Here is a 7,131-nt window from a genome sequence, read left to right as displayed (position 1 = left end):
CTCTAAAGCCTTTTGCATCTCAGGTGTCAAAGGACGAAGACCTGATGCAGGAATCTTCCTATACTCACTGATAAGCTCGTTGCTGGTTGAAACGTAGTTAACCATAGCCTCTAGAAGAGAGCCAATAAATGAAAACTTCACCGGAATGTTGTGACGATCAATAGCCCTCTGAACTATGATACACCAAAAACGAGCACACAAAATTTCAATGTGTCGTATAGAAGAGAGAGTGCTCTGTACTATCTGAGCCGACATAATTGAACCATAATCCAAGTTGATTCCAAAATAGATCTCGTAAAGAATGGTGAGGAAGAGCTTATTTGCACTGTCGGAACCCATTATCCTCTCTGAGAAGCTTTTAAAATCAGGGTAAATAGCCCATTCCACATGGGAGGAAGGTTAGGCTTCTTGAACTTGGACAAGACAACAAGATTGTCCAGATAACCCATCTTGTAGAACATCTCCAGTATGACAGAAGAAGAAACAGATTCAGGATCAATCAAATCCTTAGAAGCCGGAAACCCTAGCAATCGGCTAAATCGGGCCTTGGTGATGGAGGTTTGTACAAAACCAACCTCAAAAGTAATAATTGATCCAATTTCTTGGTAGCGAGCTGTGGAGAAAGCTTTTGATAGATGAACTAAAGGAACATTCTCTGTCATTGAAAGATCTTGAGCTACAGGAGAGTGTCGTAGGCACTCGATCAATGGTTGGAGAAAAGCTTCATACTTGGATGGATCGAGGTCTAAGATGAGATTCTGGTTGGAGAAAAGCTTCAGACGAAGAAGCCATGGTAACTTTAGGAAGAAGATGTTGAACAATACTGAGAGAGAAATGGGTTTTTCTTGCACCAGAATTTTGAAAGTTTGAGAGTGGTAAGCTGGAATGAATCATCAATTTGCCTTTTATACATCATTAGAGGTGAGAGAAATCCAGCGGTCAGCGCTCCATAATCCCTGAAAAAGTGCCTGAAAAGGTGTGATAGGTTGGCGTATGTCAGGAGGCGTGATGTTAGGGTGTTTGAAATTTTCACGTGCTGAAATCGTTGTCTTATCCCTTAATATCTGCCGTTTTAGTTTGTACTTTCGTAATAGATTGCCAATTCCTGTTCTCCGAATCTGAAAGTAACCATTCGGAATTATTGAGACCCGAATTTTGGAAAATCACAAGGATTTTTGTGCAATAGTGTGCCAAAGATAAAGAAATAAATCTCTCTCTCTCTCTCTCGCTCTCTCTCTCTCTCTCTCTCTCTCTCTCTATATATATATATATATATATATATATATATATATATATATATATTGTGTGTGTGTGTATGAGGGGGATCTGTGATGTCATAATTGACATAAAAGCTGATGGATCCCGGGCAACGATCTATTCTTTCGGAGTCAATAGAGACTCGGAAGTGATTGTATGGCATCTTGTTGAATTACGATCATCTATTAGTTGAGAAATAGTGAAAGGCTTCTTCTCATTTAGGCTTAAGGGTGGCTTCAACTTCAACCACACTCTGAAACTCAACATAAGTCTGAACGTTCTGAAGAAGTACCTGTCTAACCAGTGTAGCCATTATAACAAGTATGCTTTGGAATTATCTCAGTGGCTGGATAATATAGAAATATCAAGAACAATAAAAATTGGATCTTATGGGAAGAAATGTCTTAGGTCTAGAACATTTCATTTAGATCTCACAAAAATAAAAAGAGATTTCAAGGTACAAACCACGAAGGTGGAGTTTTGTCAATTCCATGGTGATAAATCTAGAACATGTAAACTGTTCACCGTCAATTTTGAAATTGGTATTCGATTTTGGGTTTCACTCAATTCATGGTAATAGCAAATTTAAGATCATCAACACAGAAGTGGTGTAACCGTAAACCTCACTGGTAATATCTAAGAGTCTCAAGAGTTACGAATGTGGAAACGAAAATGATGGAGAAATAGTCTGAGGTGGTTCTGAAGAGTGATGTACCTCTACTATACGAGAATGACCGAGCAGTCAACTCTTAACTCAGATTGAGAAGAGTAAGGTAGCTCAATGAATTATGTGAATTTTTATTCTGGTCGAGAAGAAAGGATTGGTATTATCGATTCATTAAGACTTCAAACATAGAGTCTCAGATGCTTCGGACAACATGTAGCAACATGCTTATAGGGACACCTAACTAGTGAAAAGTTTCAGAATTTTATACTTGTCCCTTCTTTCGGAATTTAGACCATAAATATGATGGGCTTATGCATAAGAACAATCATATGTGCTCATACAAACCCTAATGCTTGGATCTAGGTTTCTCTATTGTACATGCTTTGAATCCAAGACTTAGAACCCTAGATCTATCATATATAATTCGAAATTAACATCATGAAAACAGATCTAAGTGTTTACCTCTATCAAATAGCTTGAAATCCTTGTAGTCTTCTTGATCTTGAGCTTAAAGTTACAACTGTAACTCCTCTAATGGTTCACAAATCCCACAAGCAAGAAGGCAATATGAGAGAGGGTGAGAGATGCTAAAAATCGGCCCTATGGTTCTCTTGGAAACAAGTGTATCCAATTTTCATAGCCTAGGGGTCTTATTTATACTGCAGGCTGCTAGGGTTTCAGTCTAAACCCTAATGGACAACTTAGCCACCAAGCAACCCAAGGAACCTTCTGAAATAAGGCCTTGGACGAAAATATGATGGATCCCCATCATAATTTCTTTCCCCCTATAGTCCATTAGGTTTCCCATCCCAAAACTCAACTATAATACATTTAACAGTTTATACCCATTTACTTAATTAATCTCTTTTAGTCACCAAATTAAGTCCCAATTAATTTATGACCAATACTAATGAAATAAATATGATTTCTCCTTTAATATATTATTCTTATAATATATTAATAAACCATAATATTATCTCTCTCTCCTTAAATTACCTTGTCAAGTTGCTTTGTTGAGGGCAACCCAAAAGGACCATTCACAACCGGGTCAAGTACATACCAAATATAGTTACGGGTTTAGGCACTAATCCAACAGTCTCCCACTTGGATAAGTCTAGTAACTATATCTCACATATGACTTCAGAATCCAATTAGCAATCGTAGCTCTTATACTTCAATTTCAACTCTAATCAGCAACTCATCTTTTAGATAAGGGATCGTATAATCCTCTGTTCTAGATATCATGATGACAATGCTTATTGTCCAACACTTGTTTCTTGATCTCTGATATGTTCGACATAGAATTTAGTTGAACACATCAAATTTATTCTGACCGGGCCCGACACATATGTCAAACCAAATCATCAAGTGGCCAAGATATCACTTTTATTCTCATAGAATAAAAGGAACAGATTAACTTCGACTCATATGCATCTATTATTTACTAATTGAATCATGCACAACAATGTGTTTTATAACATCAAGTTACTGATGTGTTTACACATCACTAATGCATAACCAACCAGCAAACAACAACCACATCTCTAAGTTTTAAGACTATATGATTTTATCACTTTGCGATCACTTTAGGTAAAGCACCACGAAATGATACCAATAAACGCGGGTTTATTCCAATGCTCAAATCAAATTCATAATCACTCATGAACTTTGCAGCAAACCTTTGCTATACCTAAAACCTTTTAGACAATCTACAAACAATTCATGACAGTCTTCATTCACACCTACTTCCAAAATATGAACGATTGTGGACTGTTTGAGTAATCTTATTATTCAGGAAGTCAAAACATGCAAAATAGAAACAATAGATAAATAACCAACACAAGATAGTAGCTTTACTCATAAATAACACAACTTTATTTATACATCAAAATGTCAAGTACAAAATATCTATTACACAATTCTTATCTATCTAATCCAAACTTATATCATCCTTCAGCCTAATGCTTCTAGTGTGTTGCAAATGTTTGACCCTACTCAGTCCCTTCGTAAGGGGATATGCTGGGTTTTCTTCTGACGATACCCTCTTCACAACGAGGAGTCCCTCTTCTACCCGATGTTTGATAAAATGGTATTTTCTATCGATATGTCGACATCTACCATGATCTCTTGGGTCCTTGGTTAAGGCATCTGCTCCTTCATTATCACATAAAATTTCCATCAGCTCCTTTATGGATGGCATAACTCCAAGGTCTCCAATGACGTTCTTCAACCATAAGCCTCCTTTGACGCTTCACTTGCCGCAATGTACTCTGATTCACACGTTGAATCAGCTACGGTCTCCTGCTTGGAACTTTTCCAAGTCACTGCTCCTCCATTTAGGGTAAAAACCCATCCCGACTGCGATCGGTAACTATCCCGATCCGTCTAAAAACTAGCGTCACTATACCCTCGTACCTTTAAGTCATCACTCCCACCGAGGACTAGGAACCATTCCTTGGTCCTTTGTAGGTACTTAAGAATATTCTTAACTGCAATCCAATGAGCTCTACTAGGATTCCCTTGATATCTACTGACCATGCTCAAATCGAAGGCCACATCAGGGCGAGTACAAGTCATATCGTACATGATAGAGCCTACTGTGGAAGTGTAAGGTACTCGACTCATATCAGCTATCTCTGCCTCTATACTCGGGCTTTGAGTCTTACTCAACTTGGTATTGCTTTGGATTAGCAACTCCCCTTTTTTGGAATTTTCCATACTAAAACACTTTAGTACCTTATCAAGTATGTATCCTGACTGAGTCCTATCAGTCTCTTTTCCCTGTTTCTTACAATCCTTATTCCCAAAATATAAGAAGCCTCTCTGAGGTCCTTCATAGAAAATCATTTCCCAAGCCAGTACTTGACCTCCTGGAAGGTTGGGACATCGTTTCCTATGAGTAGTTTGTCATCAACATGCAATACGAGGAAGCTCACTATACTCCCACTGGCTTTGACATTTACACAAGATTCATCTTCGCGTCGCAGAAAGCCAAACTCTTTAACTTTCTCGTTGAAACAAAGATTCCATCTATGAGACGCTTGTTTCAACCCATAAATGGATTTCTCAAGCTTACACACTCTATTTGGATGCTTCGCATCAACAAGACCCTCTGGGTATTCATATACACATCCTCAACCAACTTCCCATTAAGGAAAGCGGTTTTCATGTCCATTTGCCAGATTTCATAATCATGAAACGCAGCTATTGCAAGCATTACCCTAATAGACTTTATCTTCGAAACTCGTGAGAATGTCTCATCATAGTCAACTCTGGGAGTTTGAGTAAAGCCCTTCGCTACCAATCGCACTTTATAAGTATGCACATTCCCATCCATGTTCGTCTTCTTCTTGAAGATCCACTTGTACCTGATTGTCTTACGACCCGGTACATTATCAACCAAGTTCCAAACTTGGTTGTCGTACATGAATGAATCTCACTGTCCATCGCCTCTTTCCATTTAGTAGACTCCGGGCCTGCCATGGCTTCTTTGTAGCTTCTAGGTTCGTCCAAATTCATTAGTGTTTCATCATTAATAAACATATCCCCTTCATTAGTAATATGAAAACCATAAAATTGGGGTTGATCACTAGCCCTAATAGAACGTCTAAGAGGTAAGGACTCGTCAACGGGTTCAACAGGAGTTTCCTCCTCGGGTTGAGTGCCAGTGTTAGAAGTTCCTTCATCGCTTTGCTCTTGAATATCTTCAAGATGAATTTACCTCTCACTGTCTTCTTGGCTTATCAATTCCCTTTCTCGGAAAACTCATCTTGTAGCAAAGAAGACAACATTGCCCTTCAGTCTATAGAAAAGATAGCTAAAAGACTTCTGTGGATACCCGATGAAATAACACTTCTCACTATGAGGTTCGAGCTGGTTGTGAGTCTCTCGTCTTACGAAAGCCTCGCAACCCCAAACCATAATATGTGCCAACGAGGGAGCTTTCCCTGTCCACATCTTGTAAGGAGTCTGATGGGTTCTAGCCATAAGAATATCCTATGTGCTCATGCAACCCTAATGCTTGGATCTAGGTTTCTCTATTGTACATGTAATTCATCCAAGACTTTAAACCCTAGTTCTAGCATACAATTAATCATATTAACATGTGAAAGGGTTTTTAGATCATACCTTGATTGTTATGTAGTAATAACAATCTCAAATCCTCCTTGTAATGACTTTAGAAAGATTAGAGTCACAAGTGTCACTCCTCTAATGGTGCACAAACACAAAGAGCAAGAGGATGAAGAATAAGGAGATAGGAGGCTGCCTAAAAACGTCCAAACCCTTAGGAGTTACTTTTCACACGTTTTTGGTGCTCTAGGGGTCTTTAAATAGTGAGGCTATTAGGGTTATCTAACAAGGAAACCCTAATTTGGATGCTTAGGCCCTAAGCAACCCATGGACTCCCTCCTTAGAGGCCTAGGACGATTTCTAACGGGTTTCCCCATAGAATTCGTCCACCCCTCTAATATGGAGTCCATTAGCCCAATATTCAACTTATCTTACAACTGACAGTTCTAGTCCCTTAAGTTTAATTAATGTCTTTTAGCCACAAAGTTAATTCTTGACTAATATTAATTAAACAATATGATTTCTCCTTTAATATATGATTCTCATAATATATTAATAAATCATAATTAATCCTCTCTCTCCATAATTCATCCTTTCAAGTTGCTTTGGTGAAGGCAACCCAAAAGGACCATGCACCATCGGGTGAAGTACATATCAAAATAGTTATGGACTTAGACACTAATCCAATAGTCTCCCACTTGGATAAGTCTAATAACTTATTATTCATATGACTTCAGATCCTGATCTGCAATCGTAGCTTTCAAAAAACGCTGTCAACTCTGATCTTATCGAATACGCGTGTCCTTTAGATAAGGGATCATATATTCCTCCATTCTAGATATCGTATATATTGAGACATTGATTTAAATCATTCTCTCATCTATGTGTTATTTCTCGATTTCCGATTTATGACGACTAACAACAGACTATATTTGAACACATCAAAGACTGTATCCAAATCATATGTTCGTAGATGTGAGATAGGAGTGAAATCTGGACCAAACGTCACACCAGAAGCACTAGCCCCCGTATCAGATACGTTGACAGAGATCGGAGTTGTACTAGTGGCCATTGTTGTTGTTGTGGAATCTGTGTAGAAGGGTGTAGATAATGGAACTAAAACTTGTGGTTGAAAA

The sequence above is a fragment of the Lactuca sativa genome, chromosome 8 (assembly GCF_002870075.4).
Source record: "Lactuca sativa cultivar Salinas chromosome 8, Lsat_Salinas_v11, whole genome shotgun sequence".
In the NCBI taxonomy this organism is placed as follows: Eukaryota; Viridiplantae; Streptophyta; class Magnoliopsida; order Asterales; family Asteraceae; genus Lactuca; species Lactuca sativa.
Note: the sequence above shows the minus strand (reverse complement) of the source record.